This window comes from Stomoxys calcitrans, chromosome 2, assembly GCF_963082655.1.
Source record: "Stomoxys calcitrans chromosome 2, idStoCalc2.1, whole genome shotgun sequence".
Classification (NCBI taxonomy): domain Eukaryota; kingdom Metazoa; phylum Arthropoda; class Insecta; order Diptera; family Muscidae; genus Stomoxys; species Stomoxys calcitrans.
The window spans coordinates 227,132,822-227,158,693 of NC_081553.1; the positions used below are offsets into that span (position 1 = coordinate 227,132,822).

At 39.6% G+C, this 25,872-nt stretch overlaps 1 protein-coding gene and 1 long non-coding RNA gene across 6 annotated transcripts in view; one reads left to right on the plus strand and one right to left on the minus strand.

Annotated features, from left to right (window-relative positions):
• LOC106081004 (protein doublesex) overlaps positions 1-25,872 on the minus strand; it is a 320,938-nt gene that overhangs the window by 86,213 nt on the left and 208,853 nt on the right. The gene's annotated exons all lie outside the window — the stretch shown is intronic.
• LOC106081005 (uncharacterized) overlaps positions 16,531-25,872 on the plus strand; it is a 45,543-nt gene continuing 36,201 nt past the window's right edge. Inside the window, exon 1 of the long non-coding RNA XR_001220293.2 lies at positions 16,531-16,627. This is a non-coding gene — a long non-coding RNA (uncharacterized LOC106081005). The remainder of the gene's footprint in view (positions 16,628-25,872) is intronic.

Below are 25,872 nucleotides of genomic sequence, written 5' to 3' on the forward strand. Positions count from 1 at the left end.
AAACATTTTAACCCTCTAGCGACTCATTGGAGGGTCTTTGTGGCGCCTTCTTTCAAAGATTCCCGCTTTTGATGAAATGTCGTACATTCAAATGCTGTAGATCCCCTGACATTTCTGGCCGATATGAAGCAGATCAGTAGATTCTTGAACAAAGCCGCACGCAATCTCCCCAAAAAACGCCTGGTGTTTATTAATGACCACCTTTTCATTTCCACAAATTGTGGAAATGAACTCCGATATCTAGTCAAGATTGAACCACATTTGGCCAACCATCACGACACAAAATCATTCCTTATCCATGGGTCTACTTAGCATCCATTTTCTCCACTGCTAGTCGTTGCCATGCCAAAATGCAAACAATTAAAATTAAAGCAAATAATTTAGTTTGACACTTTATGGATTTCGATGTGTACACTGTAATATTTACGATAAATGATATCATCATGGTGGCCCCTAACAAAATATTCCTTGTCCCATACAAATATTCAAATCATTTGCCACAATTGTGGTTGTGGTAGTTTAATACACAAAAAAAAAAAACAAAAACTATTTTCAATTTCCAATTTCTATTACTGCACAAATATTTCCAATGCAATTGCGATCTACCACAATGCAAATTGCAGTAAAACTAGAAGCTACAAAAAAAAATTATACTTTATCTCCCTCCCATTCCATTGCATCCCCCTAGGAAGTGAACCATTGCGACTTGCGACTACGGATGCCATGTTAGCCACAGGGTGATGTAATGTCGATGATGCTTATGATGATGAAGTGCTTTTTTTGTTTTTGTTTTGTTTTAGATTTTTTGCTTGAAATGTATTAAATTGTTTGAATTTATTGCCCCAGTAGATTAGAACGTCTATGTATGCAAAGTGGGGATGGACTTTTGTGGGGGGGGGGAGGCTACATTATGCATTACAATTTTTTGCTTGGCAATAAAATGTTTTTTGCTTTCACCAAGTTGTTTGAAATATTGAAATATTTTTGCAAATATTTCCCTGATAGTCTACAAATAAAATTATATCATAATGTTTATAGACATAATGACATAAACATATATATTTATACAAAATAAGATATATATACAAAGGAGGATTCGAATTTTAGTATCCGATCCACAAAGGAAAGGGTAGTTTTAGTACCCTTTCCCAACGGAAAGGGTAGTTTTTGTACCCTTTCCTAAAGTCAAGGGTAGTTTTAGTACCCTTTTGTTTAAGTACCATTTTCCAAAGGAAAAATTAGTTTTAGTATCCTTACCCAAAGGAAGGGATAATTTTAGTAACCTTTCCCAAAGGACAGGGTAGTTTTAGTACACTTTCCGAAAGGAAAAGGTAGTTTTAGTACCCTTTTCCAAAGAAACAGATAATTTTAATAACCTTTCCCGAATTAAAAGGTATTTTTAAAAGCCTTTCCCAAAGGAAAGGGTAGCTTTAGTACCATTTCCTAAAAGAAAGGGTAATGCCAGTACGCTTTCCCAAAGAAAATGGTAATTCTAGTACACTTTTCCAAGGAAAGGGTGATTGTTTTAGTACCATTCGCCAAAGGAAAAAAATAGTTTTAGTATCCTTACCCAATGGAAGGGATAATTTTAATAGCCTTTCCCAAAGGAAAATGTAATTTTAGTACCCTTTCTCCAAGGAAAGGGTAGTTTTAGTACTTTTTCCCAAAAGTAAATGGTTGCATTAGTACCCTTTGCTAGAGGAAAGGGTAATCGTAGTAACGCTTTCCCAAGGAAAGATAAGTTTAAGTACCCTTTTCCAGAGGACAACGAATGGAGAGGTTACTTTAAGTACCTTTTCCCAAAGAAAAGGGTAGTTTTAGTACCCTTTCCCATAGCAAAGAGTAGTTTATTAGCCTTTTCCGAAGGAAAGGGTAGCTTTGTTTCTTTTTTCCAATAGAAAGGGTAACTTGGGCACCCTTTCCCAAAGGAAGGGTTGTTTAGTACCCTTTCCCAAACGAAAGGATAGGAAAACAACCCTTACCTAAAGGAAAGGGTAGTTTTAGTACCCTTCCCCAAAGGAAAGGGTAATCTTAGTAACCCTTTCCCAAGGAATGACTAGTTTTAGTACCCTTTTCCAGAGGAAAGCGAAATGAAAGGGTTGGTTTGTACTTTTCCCAAAATGGTTGTTTTTAGTACACTTTCCCCAAGGAAAGGGTAGTATAAGTACCCTTTCCCCAAGGTAAGTGTAGTCTGAGTACCCTTTCCCCAAGGAAAGGGTAGCTTAAATACCCTTTTCTAAAGGAGATGGTAGTTTTAGTACCCTTTCCCAAAGGAAAGGGTAGTTTTAGTACCCTTTCCCAAAGGAAAGGGTAGTTTAAGTACCCTTTCCCCAAGGTAAGGGTAGCTTAAGTACCCTTTTCTAAAGAAAATGGTAGTTTTAGTACCCTTTCCCCAAGGAAATGGTAGTTTTAGTACCCTTTCCCCAAGGTAAGGGTAGTTGTAGTACCCTTTCCCCAAGGAAAGGGTATCTTATGTACCCTTTTCTAAAGAAAATGGTAGTTTTAGTACCCTTTCCCCAAGAAAAGGGTAGTTTTAGTACCCGTTCCCCAAGAAAAGGGTAGTTTAAGTACCCTTTCCCCAAGAAAAGGGTAGTTTTAGTACCCTTTCCCAAAGGAAAGGGTAGTTTTAGTACCCTTTCCCAAAGGAAAGGGTAGTTTTAGTACCCTTTCCCAAAGGAAAGGGTAGTTTTAGTACCCTTTCCCAAAGGAAAGGGTAGTTTAAGTACCCTTTCCCCAAGGTAAGGGTAGCTTAAGTACCCTTTTCTAAGAAAATGGTAGTTTTAGTACCCTTTCCCAAAGGAAAGGGTTGTTTTAGTACCCGTTCCCCAAGAAAAGGGTAGTTTAAGTACCCTTTCCCCAAGGAAAGGGTAGGTTTAGTACCCTTTCCCAAAGGAAAGGGTAGTTTTAGTACCCTTTCCCAAAGGAAAGGGTAGTTTTAGTACCCTTTCCCAAAGGAAAGGGTAGTTTTAGTACCCTTTCCTAAAGGGAAGGGTAGTTTAAGTACCATTCCCCAAAGGAAAGGGTAATTTTAGTAACCTTTCCCAAAGGAAAATGTAATGTTAGTATCCTTTCCTAAAGGAAAGGGTAGTTTTTGTACCCTTCCTCAAAGGAAAAGGTAATTTCAAAAACTTTTCCCAAAGGAAAGGGTAGTTTAAGTACCAGTCCCCAAAGGAAAGGGTAATTTTAGTAACCTTTCCCAAAGGAAAGGGTAATTTTAGTAACCTTTCCCAAAGGAAAGTGTAATGTTAGTACCCTTTCCTAAAGGAAAGGGTACTTTTTGTACCCTTCCCCAAAGGAAAAGGTAATTTCAATAGCCTTTCCCAAAGGAAAGGGTTGTTTTAGTACCCTTTCCCAAAGGGAAGGGTAGTTTTAGTACCCTTTTCCCTAAGGAAAGGGTAGTTTAAGTACCTTTTCTAAAGGGAATGGTAGTTTTAGTACCCTTTCGCCAAGGAAAGGGTAGTTTTTGTACCCTTCACCAAAGGAAAAGGTAATTTCAATAGCCTTTCCCAAAGGAAATAGTTGTTTTAGTAGCCTTTCCACAAGGGAAAGTCCTCATCGCTCCGCCTATGCCAAGACAACATGTTCTCTGAACTTGTTGTATGCTCCTTAGGTTGCACTTTTTTTCCATAGCAGTCCACCAAACAACTGAGGCGTAAGTAAGTATTGGTCTAATCACGCTCCTGTAGAGCCAATGGACTATCCTAGGATTCAGGCATTTAGAATTTCGGTAATATTTCTCCCTCGGTTTATAAATGGCAGAATTTTTCAATGACATTTTTTCACCCCAACTTACTTGAGTTAAACTTGCACGATTTACCGTATATAACATTCATTCCGGCCGAATTTAATGCGTTTTTACTTGTTTTTCGATTCTCATTGACAATTCAATGAAATCGATATGTCTATGGATTTTATTGACATGGAAACATTTGCACGTACGACCTTATGGAATAATAGATCGCTTACAAATATTGTTGCTCATTACGCAAATTCAATCGCCGCATAATGAATGACCAAAGAATAATCCAATAGTTTCAAGTTCAACACAAAGATCATATCAAAGGCTAAGCTGTAAGGGGTACAATGCAATCCCTTAATGCTGATTACAATGGCTAATATGAGTCATATGCACTTTAGGAAATATATCAATGGCCATGCATTATTGAATGTCTATAGTTTCCCTTAATTTAATTTCCCTTTTTCTCTCCCTTAGATTGCATGGTCTTTGCTATCCTTGAAGCAGACACACTTCTCTTTTTTTCACTCCTCGATTGGATTTGTAACTTATTTTATTTTTAGATTATTGAATAAACTTATCACTTTATCGATGGCCATATTGTATTTTTTACGCTTTCAGTGCAAGATGTAAGACACTATGTGCTGAAATTGTTATTGACAGCCAATGCAAAAGCTTTGGCAACAATGTACTCTACTCATAGGACCACAACACAGTTGCTGCTGCGAATCAACAAATCGAGCAAAGAATGGCCTGCGTAACATGTCTGTGTCAACATGAGTTGCAGTTGCACATGTTGAGGTGGATGACTCGTGACAGCCGACGATACTTATAAGCCGATTTAAACAGCACAGTTAAGATATTGAAAGATTAAAAGGTGCGTTACATAGTATGGTGGAATTTAAAAAAAAAGGAAATTTTAAATGTTGTAGATTCTGTAACTGCAAGTGGGACATTGTTTAGTGCGTAAAAATGTTGGAGACGCATTGCGGCAAGTTCGACCTGGCCGAACCTTGTGTACCTACAATCATGGATAACTTGGAGACGATGAAAGATATATCTGACACAAATGAGTTTGTTTTTATAGGATTTTGGAAGGACGATTTTCGAAGGACGAAAAATATTTCACAAATTGGACCACAAGGGCTAGCTTTTGCCGCCCAAATAAAATTTCATAAAAACCAGGTGGCCAACTTAAAGGGTCCACAAATAGGCCCCAGGGACTTCATTTCAAATTTAGTTTCCTTTTAATACCCTCTACCAGGGAGGCCACCGTAGCGTAGAGGTTAACATGTCCGCCTATGATGCTGAAAGCCTGGGTTCGAATCCTGGCGAGACCATCAGAAAAAAATTTTCAGCGGTGGTTTTCCCCCACCTAATGCTGGCAACATTTGTGAGGTACTATGCCATGTAAAACTTCCCTCCAGAGAGGTGTCGCACTGCGGCACGCCATGCGGACTCGGTCATAAAAAGGAGGCCCCTTATCATTGAGCTTAAAACTTAAATCGGACGGCAGTCATTGATAGTGTGAGAAGTTTGTCCCTGTTCCTTAGAGGAATGATCATGGGCAAAATTTGCATTACCAGAAACGTAACGACGAGGGGACTATTGGGCCCGACCTACTTTGATATAAGGCTCGATAAAAACAATGAAACAAGCCACATTTATTTTGACATCATGCTCGATGAAAATGATTTTCGGTTGGCCGTTCGCAGATGCGATCGGCAGCAACTCCTTCGGGCTAACAAATCTAACTATTTGTACACCCACACCACCACTGTGGTACAGGGTATTATAACTTTGTACATTTGTTTCCAATGCTTAGAAGGAGAAGAGCTAGACCCATTAATAAGTATACCGATCGACTTTCTGATTCGATTTAGCTATGTCCGTCTGTCTGTCCATGTATTCTTGTGATCAAGTTACAGGTCGCATTTATTGTCAAATTGTTATGAAATTTTGCACTAGACTCTTTATTGGCCCAAGGACGAACGTTATTGATTTTGAACGAAATCGCTACAGATTTAGGTATAGCTCCCATATATATCTTTCATCCGATATGGTCTTTTAAGGCTGTATAAGCCTCAATTTTGGTCCGATCTTTACAAAATTTGGCATGGGGTGTTTTATTCAACGTTTTCATATGTGTGCAAAATTTTATAAAAATCGGTTGAGATTTAGATATAGCTCCCATATATTTCTTTCATCCGATATGGGCTTTTAAGGCTGTAGAAGACAAAATTTTGGTCCGATCTTTACAAAATTTGGTATGGAGTGTTTTATTCAACGTCCTCATATGTGTGCAACATTTTATAAAAATCGGTTTAGATTTAGATATAGTTCCCATATACATCTTTCATCCGATATGGCCTTTAAAGGCTGTAGAAGCCTAAATTTTGGTCCGATCTTTACAAAACTTGGCATGAGTTGCAACATTTGACGTCTTCATATGTGCACAAAATTTCATAAAAATCGGTTCAGATTTAGATATAGCTTCCATATATAACTTTCATCCGATATGGCCTTTTCAGGCTGTAGAAGCCAAAATTTTGGTCCGATCTTTACCAAATTTGGCATGGGGTGTTTTATTCAACGTCCTCATATGTGTGCAAAATTTTATAAAAATCGGTTCAGATTTAGATATGGCTTCCATATATATCTTTCATCCGATATGACCTTTTAAGGCTGTAGAAGCCTAAATTTTGGTCCGATCTTTACCAAACTTAGCATGAGTTGCAACATTTGACGTCTTCATATGTGCACAAAATTTCATAAAAATCGATTCAGATTTAGATATAGCTTCCATATATAACTTTCATCCGATATGGCCTTTTAAGGCTGTAGAAGCCAAAATTTTGGTCCGATCTTTACCAAATTTGGCATGGGGTGTTTTATTCAACGTCCTCATATCTGTGCAAAATTTTATAAAAATCGGTTCAGATTTAGATATGGCTTCCATATATATATTTCATCCGATATGACCTTTTAAGGCTGTAGAAGCCTAAATTTTGGTCCGATCTTTACCAAACTTAGCATGGGGTGTTTTATTCAACGTCCTCTTATGTGTGCAAAATTTTGGGAGAATGTCGTTAGACCTAAAACTACCCACTGTTTCGAATTTCAGCGAAATCGGGTAATAAATAAAGCTTTTATGGGTATTAGACCCTTTATCGGCAGATCGGTCTATATGGCACCTGTATCCAAATATAGTCCGATCTGAGCCATATTTGGGTCAGACGTCGGTAAGCCTTAAGCTACTCGCCGTTTCAAATTTCAGCGAAATCGGGTAATAAATAAAGCATTTATGGCCATTAGACCCTTAATCGGGAGATCGGTCTATATAGCAGCTATATCTAGATATAGTCCGATCTGAACCATAACTAGGTCAGATATCGGGAGGCCTAAATCAACCCACTGTTTCAGATTTCAGCGAAATCGGATAAAAAATAAAGCATTTATGGCCATTAGACCCTTAATCGGCAGATCGGTCTATATAGCAGCTGTATCCAAATATGGTCCAATTTCGCCCATTCAATAACTTAACCACTGTGTATCAAAAAGACGTACCTGTGCTAAATTTCAGTTCAATATCTCAATTTTTGAAGGGTGAAGAATGATTACAACAGACAGACGGATATACAGACGGATATGAACAGGAAATCCATAAGCATTTCCTGTCATGACCTCTCATCACGCTTTTTTGTTTTATGCCTTTAGAAAGAACCCTGCATGGTACTTTACAACTGCCATCCATGGTGTAAGGTATATAAGATTCGGCCCAGCCGAGCGGAATAAATGGTGGGGTAAGTTTTCAAGTTATATAGCCTGTTTTTAATACCTTACCATAGTTTTGTGAGTATTAAAGTCGTTTTTGGGGATAAGCGGAAGATATAAACTAGATTAAAACCTTAAAAACAACTCTATGCTTGCTATGTGTATATTTTGCCTCCTTATGTCATGGCTTCATTCATTCAAGGCATTTGTTAACAGTATACATCGACATGGTGTTTACAAGCATACTGTTCCACATCAACAGGTAAACAAAATAACTAAATTTTGGTTAACTCAACATTAGAAAAAATCTCCAAGAATTTTAAAAATCCACCAATTATGTTTTAATTCTGTTAACGTAAACGGCGGTTGCATATATGGCAATATCCCCATTAGGCAAACATATTGGTATGGGCAAATGCATACTCCACATATTTACGTAGATATACCATACGACAGATATACCATCTGACAACCTGACCCTGTGGCAGTGTTTGGCGCTAAAGAAGTAGAAAAAAATACGCTTACGCTCTTTGTCTATAGCTAGTATCTCATGAGTGTTTGTTTTATTTCATACAAATGTAAATTTCATTGTTCTAGTGGTCTCCAACGACAATTATAAGCATGCAAACCAAAATGCATTCTCATCGTTTAGTGAGAACATGTGGAAGCACTTTTGTATGTCCCCACTTATTCACATATGTCAATATGGTGTGTGTATGTGTGTGGGGAGGTATTGGCAACACTCGCGGGCTCACTCTCTCTCTTTCACTCTCCCTCTCTCGTGAAAACCAAGAGTAGGTAAATCATATAGCCTGCAAGCAAATGTTCGAGGCAACCGCTGTGTGCAAAGCAACCGCTCTGGTAGCTCTGACATTAAACCAAGCAACGGTCAACGTCTCTGCAGCAGCGTATTACACAAAAAAAAAAACAGAAAATCTAAAATAAAACTAATATACATATATTGTTGCAATTTACATTGTTGTTGTTTTATTGTGTGTGTATGTTCTAATGCCCATTCAAATCCCCCCTCCCACCCAACCACACCATCTATTTGCTTAGTAAATTGCTTACACGTGCCACAAACACATTGTCACAATTTTGATGTTTACACAAACGAAGTGCATATACATATGTACATGTATACCAACAGAGCCGATTACATATGCACCCCACTCGTAAGAGCAAATAAATAAACAAACAAAAGCTATATTGGCAAAAACTTTTTGCTTTAGTTTAAGAGAGCTAAAGTGTCTGGTAATAGTTTTACCTAGTGTAAGTGAGTGCAAAATGTTTTTTTTTTGCAATTTATTAGATGGCTATTTCAAGAGACAACTTTGAGTGACAATGCGAGATAGAGAGGGTGGACAAATGTATGGTGTGTCCATAATAATTAAACATAAATTAAAAAAAAAAATCTTCCAAGAATTAGAGCTTCCGTCTGTTATTTCTTCCCCCAGGTGGTACATTCAAGTCTTGAAAGTGAAATATATTGAGGTGAAAATCGTCACAGGGCACTTGCTGTGGAATGATGGGATTAATTCTTGGATGATTGACCCATATTTCTTTTGTGCACACGTCACAACTAGACAATAGAATGGGTCTACTTAAAATACGCATCAACATAGGATAAAGGGTGTAATCATCTAGTTAATCTGTTTGTAACACCTCGAAGTATGCCATGTCCGCATGTTGAAAGCACACTAACTTTCAAAGGAGTAAAGCTAGACGCTTAAAATTTTGCAAAAATATATCTTATTAGCGTAGGCCGGTTGGAATTATAAATAGGCCAAATCGGTCCATGTTTTGATATAGCTGTCATATAAACCGAACTCGTGTTTTGACTTCTTGAGCCACTAGATGGCGCAATACTTGTCCAATTTTGCTAAAATTTTGTACAACGGCTTTTCCCATGACCTTCATACATGCCCAATATGATCTGAATCGATCTAGAGCCTGATATAGCTCTCATATAAACCGATCTCCCGATTATGCATCTTGAGCCCCACCTACAAGGCGCAATTCTAATCAGAATGGACTGAAATATTACCCAATGACTTTAATTCACTAATGGTCTGAATCGGCATAACCATTCTTATCCATTATTTTTGTTTGCCTAAAAAGAGATACCGCGCAAAGAACTCAACAAATGCGATCCATGGTGGAGGGTATTTTCGATTCGGCCCTGCCGAACTTAGCAAGCTCTTACTTGTTATTTAAAAAAAAAAAATGTATAAGAGATATACTCATTTGGTCATTCGAGTCCATCAACCCCATCGAAAAACAAAGTTTTGACTTTCTGAGTCGATCTAGCCATGTCCGTTCATCCTTCTCTATGTCCGTCCGTCTGTGGATATCACGATAGCGATACAACCCGTAAAGCTAGCCGCTTGAAATTTTGCACAGATAATTAATATCGACGTAGGTCGTTGGGGATTGCAAACGGGCCATATCGGTTCAGATTTTGATATAGCTCCCATATAAACCAATCTCCCGCTTTAACTTCTTAAGCCCCTAGAGGCCACTATTTTTGTCCGATTTATTACGACTTCCAAAATCTGCGCCAAGTAAGGTCCAAATCGAGTATAACCGGATATAGCTTCCATATAAACCGATCACCCGATTTCACTTCTTGAGCACCCGGAAGCAGCAATTTTTGTCCAATTTGGCTGAAATTTTGCATGTATTTTTCTGTTATGACCTACAACAACTGTGCCAAGTACGGTCCAAATCGGTCTATAACCTGATATATATCGATCTCCTGATTTGAATTCTTGAGCCCGTGGAAGCCACAAATTTTGTCCAATTTGGCTGACATTTTGCATGTGGTGTTCCGTTATGACTTCCAACAACTGTGCCCAGTACGGTCCGAATCGGTCTATAACTTGATATAGCTCCCTTATAAACAGATCTCCCGATTTGTCTTCTTAAGCCCTACAAGCCACTACTTTTGTCCGATTTGGCTAAATTTCTGCATGTGGTGTTCCATTATGATTTTTAACAACTATACCAAATACGTAATCTATAACCTGATCTTACTCCCGTGTAAGCCGGTCTCTCGATCATACTTTTTCGGCTTCTAAAAGTTTGGTATGCGGAATAAAATTATGCCCTACAACCAAATTTATTTTCTACTAGCCGAACCGGGCCCGCTCCGTGGCGCTTTCTTTAACTCTCTAATATCTTTTTAAGGTGGGGACACTTCGCCCTGAATGCGGATATCGAATTCGTGCCATTGTAGCCCATGATGCTGAACGCGTTCGAATCCTGGCAAGAACATCGGACAAAGCGGTGTTTATCCCCTCTTAATGTTGGCGCCATTTGCGAGGCACAATGCCATGCATGGTCATTTAAAAAACTTTCCCCAAAGAGGTGTCGCACTGCGGGACGCCGTTCGGACTCGGACTATCAAAAAAGGTCCCTTATCATTGAGTTGAAACTTGAATCGGAAAGCACTCACTGATGTGTGAGAATTTGGCCCTTCTTCTGGTGGTGATGTTCTTTCTTAGGATAATGTTCTCATTAGGGAAGGAATGGCCATCAGACATTATGGATATCAAATTCGGGCTGCACTTCCAAATCTCTTTTAGTTGAGCCCCATATTGCCATGGCCGGTAAATATTAACCGTTTGGAAAGTGTTTTGGGGCTGGGCGGCTACCGGCACTGCACTGAAAATTCATATCAAAATCGTTCTCTATTCCCAACGGAAATGAAGTTCAGTTTAGGGGGTGCTTTAGGGCGTACCCTAAAACACTTAGCTCCAAACTTGGATATCAAATTCGTTTTCTACTCTCAAATACCTTTCATTTGAGTCCCATATTGTCACTATGGGTCAAATAACCCATTTGACGTATTTTTAGGAGGAAAAGCACCACCTATATTTGAACGCAAATTTTAATGTCATATTCGTAATCTACTCTCTAATACCTTTCATTTGAGTCCCATATAGCCTTGATCAGCTAATATGCCCATTTGGGGGTATTTGGGGTTGGGCGACCTCCCATTAGTTGGACCTAATGTTTTATGCCACATTTGTAATCTACTGCCTCATACTTTTTATTTGAGTCCCATATTGACATGAACTTTAAATCTATCTGTCTAGAGAAGTTTTGGGCGAGGGGAGGGCCTGCTGGGTACTTGGACCCATTATTTAATACCATATTCGTTTTCTGGTCTCCGATACCTTTCAGTTGATACCTTTATTGTGCTAATCGAACCACTTTCGGATATGGATTGCGTTTTGGGGTAAGGGGGAGGGTCCGCCTCCACCCGATATCTAAAAATTATATAGCCTATGTTTCCTTCCACACAAACGTACACAATCTATGAAAATTTTAGGAAAATAGGTTCAGCTAAGTCTCATATAGTCATAATGGGTCTAATGGCGTTTTTAAGGGGTGGTGTGACCCCCTATACTTCCATCTTATTTTGTATACTAGATTTTAAATCTACCTCGGAATACCTTTCATTTGAGCCCCATATTGAAATGAACGTCCAATATGTCTGTTTTGGGGTTGGGCGGCCCGATGGGTACTTTGATTCAAATTTTAATACCATATTCGTTTTCTACTCTTCAATACCTTTCATTTTATACCTATATTGTCTCGTTCGGTCCACTTTTGATATTAGGTTGAGTTTTTTTGACATAAGGGGGAGGGTCCCTCCCTCTTCCGATACCGAAAAATGATAAAGCGTATGTTTTCTTCCATCCTACACAACATGGGAAAATTACGAGAAAATCGGTTCTGACGTTACTACTCCCCTTACCACAAAAGAACTACTTTGGGTAGTACTTTTGGGGTAAGGTAAAATTACTACTTTGGGTAGTACTTTTGGGGTAAGGGGGAGGGTCCCCCCCACCTCATGCTTCATGCTTCTGTACAACAACATTGCAACTAGATGTTGCCACATTGTATCTAATACACTGCCTTTTTGCATGCCACTTACGTACAAAAGTACGTACCTATCTGTTCAAAAAATTTTCTCTTATCATACCCATGTAAAATGGTTTGCATACAAAAATTGTTCAAGTGTCCAATGTTTAGTGGGTTCGTGTTGAAATGCGACAACGGTTTGTGGGTGTTGACAAGGCCCATGGAGAATATTCGTTTCATTGTAATGTTCGCCAAGAGGCAGACTGAAAGGGCCATGACTGATAGCGATGGTGGTTACCCAGCAAACATTTACGATCGTCAAACAATCTTTTGCAAATCTTTCAGGAAAAGATTTTGATCGCGGACAAGTTTGCCTAAGAGTCGTGTATGATTCCCCAATCGCGTTGTGTTCTCAAGACGAATCTTCTGCAAGAGTGTTCTTCGATTCTTTCATACGAGTTGCTTGCGAGTATGTCAGAAGAGTTTTTGAAGATCTAAGAATCGCGCAAGAGTCATGTGGATGAGTAACAAATGAGTGTTTTGAAAGATTTTTGAAATACTCTTCTAGAAGAGTTGTACATTACTTGCCTGGACGAGTAACAAGTGAGTGTTTTGGAATATTTATTAAATATTGTTTTAGAAGAGTTGGGCTTTATTCGCTTGGAAGATCTAAAAATGCATATCAAGATCAATTTGTTCCTCAAAAAGGTTACAACTACCAGAAAACTTAAACAAAAATTTTGTTTTACTTATCATATTCGTCCCATTAAGTACCTCGTGTGGGTATACCCAAAGAGAGAATTTTGTTTGGTTTTGTGGAAGTTCTCCACACAAAACAAAACATCGAATAACATAATTCAATACAAGCCCTAAACGTACCAGGCTTGAGAATAATAACAAAACTACCGCACACACAATGGATTGTCCAATGATAACCAAGAAAAGTGTTTCACGACTCATAGAAGAACAATTGCAGAGAAATCTTCCAGAAGATGTGTTTTATTCATCGCGGGGACGATCGCTCTTCCAAAATTATCAAAAATGTTTGCAGGGCACAAGGGAATGTTTGTGTGCGGTTGCCAAGGGTTTGATGTCGATGATGACGTTAATGTCATACACAAACGGCAAACGTACGCAGAGCAGCCAATTCAATTGTGGTTGTATTAGTTGCGATGTGGTAGTTTCGAAGACAGTTGATGCATTTTTCAAGCGAGACGCTTTTGTTTACATGTGTTAAATATACATTAAATTGTTACAGACACTTTTAAGCAAGATAATAAATAATGACATACAAGTAAGAGCGTGCTAAGTTCGGCCGGGTCGAATCTTATATACCCTCCACCATGCATCGCATATGTCAAGTTCTTTGTATGACTTCAAATATACACGCCAAAAATAAATCGTTTGGGATATATTTACCACAAACAAAGTACTTTTGTTACAAAGTTATCCGTTAAAAGTACTATTATTGAACGTAACAAACTTTGTTTGTTGCAAACCATATAGCAGCTTCGCCTTCGGTGAAAAAACCCCTCCCTTTTGTTGTGAAATGGAGATGCTTTCAACAATGTAAAACCGACGTCAATCATGAAGGAGTTGGAGTTTATAGGCATCAAGGCTACCTTAAGAAAGTTCATTGACAACTTACTTACTAAAAGATGCATTACGGCGGGCTTGGGATCTGTGGATCTAAAAAGATGGGTCAGCAGAGGAACACCTCCAGGAGATGCACTGTCTCCTCTACTTTGGAATATAACCATTAAGACAATATTATTGTCTCTGGAAGAAAAAGGAGTACAAGAGGTTGCGTATGCTGATAACGTGGCAATTGCGGTTAGGGGAAAGTTTCCCAGCACTCTAAGAGATATACTGCAGGAAGCTCTACGTGCAACAGCAAAGTGGGCTACCGAAAGTGGTCTGGGTAAAAATCCATGCAGGACAGAAGTAGTTCTTTTCAGCAGCAGATACAAGTTGCCTACAGTGAAACCTGTCTCCTTGGGTGGAGAGAATGTTACATTTACAGAAAGTGCAAAATACCTGGGTGTTTGGCTGGACAGGAAATTGAACTTCACATCCAACATTTTGCAAAGGGCAAGAAAAGGAACTCTTGCCCCATACACATGCAAGAGAGCCATTGGCAAAAGTTGGGGGTTTTAGACCGCCTGTCATGCATTGGCTATATACTGCAGTTGTCAGACCTATTATGCTATATGGTGTTGTGGTCTGGTGGACGGCTCTTCAAAAGTCCACCTACTGCTCAATACTTAATCGGATTCAAAGGATGGCTTGTTTGTGCATCACAGCCGCATTGAGGACGACACCATCTGATGCACTGAATTTAATGCTACATCTTATGCCTCTGGACATTGTGGTTAGACAAATTGCAGCGACCACTGCCGTAAGGTTAAGGGAGCTTTCTCATTGGTCAAGTGGCGGCTACGGACACTGTGTTGTCCTTGCTACAATATTCGATGTTTCAGGCAGTGTGGATTACACCCTACCTGAGCCGCTTTTTGATAAAAATTCCTGTACCACAATTCCTGATAGAACCTATTGGAACTACGATATCCTTGGTAACAGAAGTTACATAGACTACTATACGGATGGTTCCAAACTAAACGACCAGGTGGGCTTTGGTGTAAACTCTAAAGATCTGGAACTGGTTATATCGAAAAAGATATCCGCCCACTGTGTTCCAAGCAGAGATCCTTGGAATTAAGGAAGTAGTGGAATGGCTAAGACATGATGTTATTACGTTTATTGGCATAAATATCTTCTCAGACAGTCAGGCAGCCTTTAAATCCCTGGAGAACGTATTTCTGAACACAAAAACCACCCTCGACTGTCGCAGATCTCTCAACGAGATGGCTGAACAGTTCAAAATTCACCTGTTCTGGGTGCCGGGCCACAGAGATATCCCAGGGAATTGTAAAGCGGATGAGCTTGCAAGACTAGGAACTACCCTACACATTCCAGGGATACTGGAATCTGTGGGTATGCCTCTAGCGACATGTTAGTTTTCGGAACCAGGCCTGAAGGACAACGAATGATAGATAGTCACAAAGAGGGGGCTGTGAGCATTCCAAAACTATGTGGTCTAATCTAGACTCGAAAAGGTCTACCGCTTTGCTGTCATTGGCTAGAACAGATGTCTCAGTCATTGTGTCCGTCATGACAGGTCACTGTCTAATCGAAAAACATGCTGACAGACTGAAGGTTGCCAGCAACGATTTTTGCAGAAGCTGTGAAGACATCGAAGAAGAAGAGACTTTAAAACACCTTCTGTGTGTGTGTCCCGCACTAGCAGTCAGAAATAGTTCCATTTTGCCAATAACATGCTATCACGGTATGTTTTCCGATCTTGAGACATTTGATTGCCACTACGACGTGGATTTCAGTTAATTTCACTCGCCACACCATTCTAGGTGTTGTTGCAGTTTTTTTTCTCAACACCATGGCGTTTGGCAAAGCTATCGGTTTCATTAAAAATATATAATGTTGCGATGCAACAACATTTTGTTCACTTAGAGGTGTATGAGTTCGCCAACAATAGCCGCTTGTAATTTTCCAGCCAAATATAGCGCAATCACACTACTACGCTTGAATTTCTTTTGAAATCAGTACAAAAGCAAATGCTGAGCTTGGTAACACTTTGTCTCAGCCACCCTGTAGTATTGCCACTATCGTATACATTTTCTTATGTGCTATAACTACAGAACCAATTGAAGAGTCCATTAAAATGAGAAATCTTGTTGATGTTATAACTGGTCTAGAAAAAGTCAGTCCCATAGAACAACCACATGCTAGGTCACTGCAGTGTCTGTTTACCCATCCGACGGTGTGTCATACCAAACATGGATGTGGTATTCGGATATAAACAAGAGTCACATCTGCAACAAGTGATTCCAAGCACAAAGAAACCTGATAAGCACAATCATTTGAAATTGCTGCTGGTCTTCTATTTTTGAAACTCTCGAGCAAAGTGAAACTAACCTCACCTAAGTGAAATTTTCTAAATTTTTGTTTAAAAGTTAACATTGCTACACTTTGTTTAATGCGCGACAACAATGTTTAACAAACACATTGGGCACAGGAAAAGCTGTCAAAAGCAAGGCATTGTGTTTGCTTTTTGAACAAAGAAATAATAGAACTGCAAACATTTAAACTGCAATGTGGGCTATTTATTTATACTTAATTAATTTATACTGAAGATAACACTATCTCGTTGACCGTGAAATGATGAAGGTAGGTATTCAAATTTAGCCATAACCTTGAATGCGAATATTGCCATGATTGCATATTGCAAACTGCAAATGTCTCACATTGTTGGATTGTGCTCAAAAATTCCCACAAAAAGATTCCAATGAAAAATTCAACTAGTAAAAGCGTGCTAAGTTCGGTCGGGCCGAATCTTGGGAACCCACCACCATGGACTCTGACATATGGGAGCTATATCTGATTATAGACCTATGTGAACCATACTCGGCATAGTTGTTGGAAGTCACAGCTGAAAACAATGTGCAAAATTTTCAGCCAAATCGGATGAAATTTGAGGCTTTCAGGGGCTCAAGAAATAAAATCGGGAGATCGGTTTATTTGGGAGCTACTAGCTGGACCGGGCCCGCTCCGCAGCGCCTTCTTTTACTTTATGTGGAACAAAATTTTCCTGTACTGTAAGATGTACTCCATTCTTAAAACACTTTTTTCAACCCGATATTCTCATGATGTCATGAGATTTGGGGGTGTTTTCGGGGGGTGAGGTGGTCCCCCAGACACTTGGCCCTGAAAATGTCAGCATCGTGCTCTTCTCGCAAATACCATTTATTTAAACCCCACATTGCCATTGGTTTTGGGGGGAGTTTACAGGATGAGGCGTTCCCCAAACACATGGCCCCAAAATTGGTTATCAAATTCGTCTTCTAATCTCAAATACCTTTCATTTGAGCCACATATTGGCATGGTCGAAAAATATTTACCCTTTGTGGGGTTTTTTTGGGAAGGGGTGATACCTAAAATACTTGATCATACATTAGGATATCAAATTCGTATTCTACTCCCAAATATCTTTATTTGAGCCCCATATTGCGATGGTCAGCAAAAAATTGCTGTTTGTGGGGTATTTTGGGAAAGGGGTAGACCCCCAGAAAATTGATCCCGAAAGTGGGTATCAATTTCGTGCTCTACTCCCCAATACTTTTCATTTAAGGCCCACATTGACATGGTCGGTAAATATGCCCGATTTAGGGGTGTTTTGGGGAGTGGGGTGGTCCCCCAAACACCAAGCCCTGAAAATATATCAGCAACGTGATCTATTCTCATATATTTGAACCCCATATTGCCATAGGCCTCAACATTGGATATCAAATTCGTTTTCCAATCCCAAATTCAAATGAAAAGCCGGCACTAAATGTTCGGTTTGGGGTATGGGCCCTAAAAACTATGAGAATAGCGAGCTCCATTGTCTTGAAGACCCACATTGTCTGTGGTGAGCAAATACGTCCTACTTGGGTTGTTGATGTCAGATTCATGATCTACTCCCAAATATCAATTTTTTCATGGTCGGCAAACATGACCGGTTTAGTGGGTGTTTTGGGGGGGATTGGGCGGCCACTCAGTGATTCATGTTCAACCTCTTATTTGAGCCTCATATTGCAATGGTCAGCAAATAGTCGGCAAACATGACCGGTTTGGTGGGTGTTTTGGGGGAATGGGGCGACCACTTAGTGATTCGTGTTCTGCCTCTTATTTTAGCCTCATATTGCAATGGTCAGCACATACTTCCTATTTGGGTGGTGTTATGGGGGTGGGGTGGCCCCATAGACACTTTTCCCGAACATCGATATCAGATTCGTGATTTACTCCCAAAGACCTTTCATTTGAGTCCCATATTGCCATGGTCGTAAACTATTGGGTTGCCCAAAAAGTAATTACGGATTTTTTAAAAGAAAGTAAATGGATTTTTAATAAAACTTAGAATGAACTTTAATCAAATATACTTTTTTTACACTTTTTTTCTAAAGCAAGCTAAAAGTAACAGCCGATAACTGACAGAAAAAAGAAAGCAATTACAGAGTCACAAGCGGTGAAAAAATTTGTCAACGCCGACTATATGAAAAATCCGCAATTACTTTTTGGGCAACCCATTATCTCTTCTTTGGGGTATTTTCTCGGGGATGGGCGGTCCCACATATGGATATCAGATTCGTATTCTACACTCAAATACCTTTTAATTAAGCTCCATATTGTCATGACCAGTAAATAATTCCTGTTTGAGGGGTGTTTTGGGGAAGGGGTGGACCTCCAGAAACTTTGTTCCAAATTTGGATATCAAATTCGTATTTTACTCGCGAAGACCTTTCATTTGAGTCCCATATTGCCATGGCCGGTAAATATGTCCGATTTAGGGGTGTTTTGGGGATTGGTGGGGTGGTCCCCACAAACTTGGTCCGACAATTGGATAGCAGATAGGTTTTCTAATCTTAAATACCTTTCATTTGAGTCCCATTGGTGATTAAAACCTCCGAGCGGAGGTTTCGGATAGGACGCTCCCCTCCATGTCACTGGGCCACGAATTTGGCATAAAACTTGTGTTTTGGACTCAATCAAAATTTTATTACAACCATTTGACTCAAGATCCATGGTTTTTGGGATTTTGGGCTGATGTGATACCAACCCCCCTCCAATTGTTAAGTAAACAAGTAAAGGGTGATTTTTTAAAGAGCTATAGGACAGTTTAGGTCCACGAATTAATGCTTCAGTGTTGTTTTTCAATGAGTCAATTGAAGCGGACTTGTCTGTATAGACATGAGCTTCAATATAAACCCACAAAAAACAGTCTAAAGGCATTAAGTCACACGATTTAGGGGGCCAATTGACCGGTCCCGTGCTGTGTGGCATCGTATTGTTGAAACCACATGTCATGCAAGTCAAGTTGTTGCATTTTTAGTAAAAAAAGGTTGGGTATCACCTCATGGAAGTGCTCATTATTCACAGTTACATTACGATTCGCTTTATATTTGTAGAAGTACAGTCCAATGATGCCACCAGCCCATAAACCGCACCAAACTGTGTTTCTTTCTGTATGCATTGATAGCTCTTGCAATGCTTCTGGCTGATCTTCACTTCACAAAATCGACATTTCTGCTTATTTACGTAGCCATTTTTTTCTGTCAGCCAACACGCAGGGGATGTACCCTATGAATGCAGTGCATTGCGTTGGCGAGAGGAAATTAGGAATTGGAGGGGTGGGGGGAAAGGATGTAGTATTTATTGTCATTTGCCTTAAATGTCAAAGTGGGTGGGAAAAACATTAGCCAGAAGTCAATTCCACAAGGAAACGGTTCGGGCGAAGTAATCTCCCTATAATGGATTGTGCGGTCCGCTGGCCAATCAATTACAAACAGGTGTGAGTTCCTGGAATGTCTAGTATCCATGACTTACATCCTTACATCAGGAATAAGAAGACAAATATCAAACGAACACACACCATGAAAGTACCGATAGAACAGGGCCAAACAACCTACATTGCGACGATGATGAAGGGAGGCAATAGAGTTATTGGGTTGCCCAAAAAGTAATTGCGGATTTTTCAAAAGAAAGTAAATGCATTTTTAATAAAACTTAGAATGAACTTTAATCAAATATACTTTTCTTACATTTTTTTTCTAAAGCAAGCTAAAAGTAACAGCTGATAACTGACAGAAGAAAGAATGCAATTACAGAGTCACAAGCTGTGAAAAAATTTGTCAACGCCGACTATATGAAAAATCCGCAATTACTTTTTGGGCAACCCATAGATACCCCTCTGTCCCCAATCAACGCCATCGCTCTCCTCTGTACACGGTCTAGTAGCTCCAGGGATGATTTTGAAGCTCCAGCCCATACATATGAGTTGTACTCCTTTTTCGGTCCTATGAAAGTGGTGTAGATGTTAAGAAGATCAGACGGAGTGAAGTAGTTCTTACACCGTTTAAGGAAGCCTTACCACTTGAATGCTTTTTTCGACACTTCAAATACATGTTTAGGCCAACGGACATCACTTTGTATTTTTATGCCCAGAACATCAAGAGCTTCTGATTGCCCAACATCTACACCGTTGATAGACAAAGATGATCGTAATGGGTCAACGAATCGTTTGTGGGACAATAAACAGCATTGTTGTAAGAACTTGCCAAATGTGATCCATTGTGGAGGGTATATAGTATTCAGCCCGGCCGAACTAAACACGCTTTAACTTTTTTTCTGCCAATGTTGTAACCACAGTTAATACATAGTTGAAGAAACTGCATCAAATGGAGCTTAAAATACCGATATCTTTGAATTTTTGACACAACCGTGATAGCGGCTTGCGTGATTATACACAAAATAAGACAAATATTGCTTTAAAAACGATAAACGGCTTAAAGCAGAGATAAAAATGTCAAACAAGCCACAATTATACGATTTAATTACAATCAAGGAATAAGCTGTGTTCACGCAACCTCTGTGGGACACAAAGGATTATATCGGTCTTCAGACGTCAACAAGCATTTGCTACTGGCACACACCACACAGGGCCATGTAGAAATATCAGCAATTTATTTGGACAACGACCAACCAGCCATTTAAATAAACCACATTTTCAAAAAGTGGTTAATTCATTTAAGAGACTACAACAAGGGGTAATCAAGACTTTGTATTTTGATGCGACAAGTGGAACCATTTCGGTTGTTGTTGTCGCAGTATGTTGTACACTGACGCGACAACCCTTGCCGATGATGTACAACCGACTGCCATGGAATTGATTAAAATAATATTTAAACACTCTTTGTAAGCTCACTTACCATAAAGGCGAAGACGGTACAAGAAAGTCTTATTAAGAATAAATGCTTCAAGGAATATGAAGCCACATGATGGTTTTGATAACCATTACCAAAGGATGGACTTAAAACACATAATGCACAGTGGGATGAAATAAAAATGTAGTGCAAAAAAGGCGCCCAGGGCTGGTACTACAAAATTTAGCGCGCTTGTAGTGCGGCGGGAATCGAACCCACGACCCCAGTGCAGGGGTTGTGGGTTTGATTCCCGCCGGAAGCCTTGGTCTATCGCCACTGTGTTATCACATTGTCTAATTGAGTCTGTAAAGGACTGCCACTCCTACCTAACCTAACCTAACCTAACCTAGGCAATTTTTAATTCCATTGTCATACCACAGTAGCAACAGACCAAGGCCTGGCCTGGACTGGCAATCCAAACACGCAACCAACTCGGTTACCGAGTTGAAAAAATAAGCTACCATTTTTCTTGAGCATAAAACAAAATTGACATGGCCAAGACGACTTACCCACAAACATTAATTTATGTTGTCAAGTTTATTTCAAAGCTTACCTGAAAACAAAGGAAAACAAAAAATCATGTTAAATACTCAAATTAAAAGTTTTAATTTCATATGAAACCAACTACAAAAGACGTGTAATGTCATGTAATATAGCATCTTTATATTTATGTTAAAGCAAGTAAAAAGATATGCTTGCAACCAAACACATACCAACATTTGAAAATATTATTTTTTTGCAGCAACGAAACTTTTGAAGGTTTTTGTCTATCTTTTATGTCATATTGGGTTGCCCAAGAAGTAATTGCGGATTTTTCATATAGTCGGCGTTGACAAATTTTTTCACAGCTTGTGACTCTGTAATTGCATTCTTTCTTCTGTCAGTTATCAGCTGTTACTTTTAGCTTGCTTTAGAAAAAAGTGTAAAAAAAGTATATTTGATTAAAATTCATTCTAATTTTTATTAAAAATGTATTTACTTTCTTTTAAAAAATCCGCAATTACTTTTTGGGCAACCCAATATTTTGAGGACATTAAGAAAAAAATACAGAAAAAAGTAAAAGCCTGCAAAGTTTGGCCTGGCCGAGTCTTATATACCATTCACCATGGATCGCATTTGTTAAGTTTTTTGCCTGACATCTCTTTATAGCCAAACAAAAGATAATGGATATGAATTGCTATGCTATTGGAGCTATGCCAAGTTATGACTATGGGGCCATACTAGGTTTGTCTGTTGAAGACCAAAACTAGAAGTCATTGTGCAATATTTCAGCCAAATCGGTTAAGTATGGCGCCCCCTAGCGGCTCAAGAAGTTAAGATCCGAGATTGGTATATATGGCAGCTATCTCAAGTTATGAAACGATTTGGACCATACTCGGCGCAGATGTTTGAAGTCAAAAAAAAAAAAAACACTTCATGCAAAATTTCAGCCAAATCGTATAATAAATGCGCCCTCTAGCGGCTCAAGAAGTTAAGATCCGATATTGGTTTATATGGGAGCTATCTCAAGTTATGAAACGATTTGGACCATACTCGGCGCAGATGTTGATGGTCAAACCAAAACACTTCGTGGAAAATTGGAGCCAAATCGTATAATAATTGCGCCCTCTAGCGGCTAAAGAAGTCAAGGTCCGAGATCGGTTTGTATGGAAGCTATGTCAGATTATGAAACGTTTTGGACCATACTTGGCACAGTTGTTGAAAGACAAAACAAAACACTCCGTGAAAAATTGAAGCCAAATCGTATAATAATTGCGCCCTCTAGCGGTTCAAGAAGGCAAGATCCGAGATCGGTTTATATGGGAACTAAATCAGGTTATTAACAGATTCGGACCATACTTGGCACAGTTGTTGATGGTCAAACCAAAACATTTCCTTGAAAATTGGAGCCAAAACGTATAATAATTGCGCCCTCTAGCCGCTCATGAAGTCAAGATTCGAGATCGGTTTATATGGGAGCTATATCAGGTTATGAAACGATTTGTACCATACTCGGCACAGATGTTGATGGTTAAACCAAAACACATTGTGGAAAATTGGAGCTCAATCGGTTAATTATTGCGCCCTCTAGGGGCTCAACAAGTCAAGGTCAGATATCGGGTTATATGTGAGCTATATCAGGTTATTAACCGATTTGGATCATACTTTACAAGGTTGTTGAAAACCACGCCGTGCAAAATTTCAGCCAAATCGGATAATAATTGCGCCCTCTAGCGGTTCAAGAAGTCAAGATCCGAGATCGGTTTATATGGAAGCTATATCAGATTATGAAACGTTTTGGACCATACTCGGCACAGATGTTGATGGTCAAACCAAAACACTTCGTGGAAAATTGGAGCCAAATAGTTTAATAATTGTGCCCTCTAGCGGCTCAAGAAGTCAAGATCCGAAAACGGTTTATATGGGATCTATATCAAACTATTAACCGATTTGAACCATACCTGGCAAGGTTATTGGAAATCATAACAGAACATCTGTTGCAAAATTTCAGCCAAATGGTATAATACTTGCGCCATCTAGCGGCTCAATAAGTTAAGATCCGAGATCGGTTTATATGGGAGCTTTATCAGGTTATTAACCGATATGGACCATACTTGGTAAGGTATTATCGGATAATAATTGAACCCTCTAGCGGGATCGAGATCGGTTTATACGGGAGCTATATCAGGTTACTAACTGATTTGGACCATACCTGGCACAGTTGTTTGAAGGCAAAACAGAAAGCCTCTTGCAAAGTTTCGGACAAATCGGACAAGAATTGCGTCCTGGCAATCTTCAGTCTTTCAGCATATTGTCAGATTAGACAGACCCGCCATGACGGACACAATGACTGAGACGTCTGTTCTAGCCAGTGACAGCAAAGCGTAGACCTCTTAAAGTCTGGATTAGGCCACATTGTTTTGGAATGTTCGACGCCCCCTCCTTGTAACCGTCTATCATTCGATGCCCTTTGGGCCTGATTCTGAAAACTAAGCTTACATATCGCTAGAGGCATACCAACAGATTCCAATTTCCCTGGAATGTGTAAGGTAGTTTCCAATCTCGTAAGCTTGTCCGCATTACAATTCCCTGGGATAACTCAGTGGCCCGGCACCCAGAACAGGTGAATTTTGAACTGTTCATCCATCTCGTTGAGAGATCTATGATAGTCGAGGACGGTTTTTGTTTTTAAAAATACGTTTTCCAGGGATTTAATGGCTGCCCGAGAAGATATTTAAGACAATCGTCGTAATGACATTATATCTTAGCCATTCCACCACTTCCTTAATTGTAAGGATCTCCGCTTGATATACACTGCAATGGTTGGGTAACCTTTTCGATATGACCAGTTCTAGATTATAGAGTACACCCCAAAACCCACCTGCTCGTTTAGTTTGGAACCATCCATATAGAAGTCTATGAAATGTTTGTTACCAGGGATATCGTAGTTCCAATCGGTCCTATCAGGAATAGTGGTACAGTACTTTTTGTCAAAAAGCGGCTCAGGCATTCAGGCAGTCCATACATTCTCTGACTTCTGAATATGCCCCAATGTAATAGGTCTCCTGAACAGAATCTTCCTTAGCCTAGAGGCCTCAGATGTACTTTCCACAGAGATGCAGAATTCTATCCAGGATTTGTTTAGAGCCTTTCTCAGCTCGCCCTTTTTTTCTTAGCTCAGCCTTAGAGATGATCCAATCGGTTTCCCATATGGGGGCACACAAAATTTTGATTAAATCGGTGCGCCCATAGCCGAGATCTGGCCTTTTTGACAATTGTGGTAAGGGGGAAGGTCCGCTCCCCTTCGCATATTGAGATATGAAGTACCCTACAGATTAGATGGAAAGTGTTCGTGTGTAGATTCGGTATAGCCAGTAAGGAGGAACGACAAAAAGCACAGAAAAACGGAAAAACCAACGCACAAGACAAAGAAAAGGGGAACCTGGCGGACAGGCAAGAAATTATCCATTCTTATGTGTCTTCTCCTCGCAATTGCAAGAGGGTGATACTAAAGGTGCTAAACTGAAATGTGCTGAAACTTCCTGTGTCCCACTCGATGTCAAGTACAGGGCATAGCATTGGCCAGTCAGGTCTTCTAATCATGCTTTCTCAAGCTCAAGCCGAAATCATGCTTTCTCCAGCTTAGGATAAGCGATGTCCTTGGCAAAGTTTAGGCCCCAGGGCAGAATCCCCTCTTTGTGGAATGCCACTGCTCACAGTCTTCCCAATGGAAACCTCCGCTAGTGATGGGTGCTTAATCCCACATTTCAGCATCGTATCAACCCAATTCACCAAAAGTGGGAGGAATCTCATGTCGAGCTGCTGAATGCAGTGCTGAATTTTAGTTCGATATCGAAATGTTCAATGATCTTAGAAATTGACGACGCTCAAGGGAGGATTTAAGGGTCGAAAATGGATATTTCGATGTGTTGACCACTGGTAAGCAACAACTGTGGCATCAGCTCTTGCCACAATCATCATTACGCCACTTAACCACTGGCGATGTTTTTGTTCCTTATATAAGAAACCTGCCTTTAAGGCAAAAACAAAAAATCAAAATCCAAAGGAAATGGTCATCTCATTTTTTCCTTTTTGCGATTCTACAGAGCTTTATAACAAATGAATAAAAATACGATGCACAGTTCCTCGAGCCAAAAAGTCAAATCATGCCCAATTTAGAAAATAATAAATTTG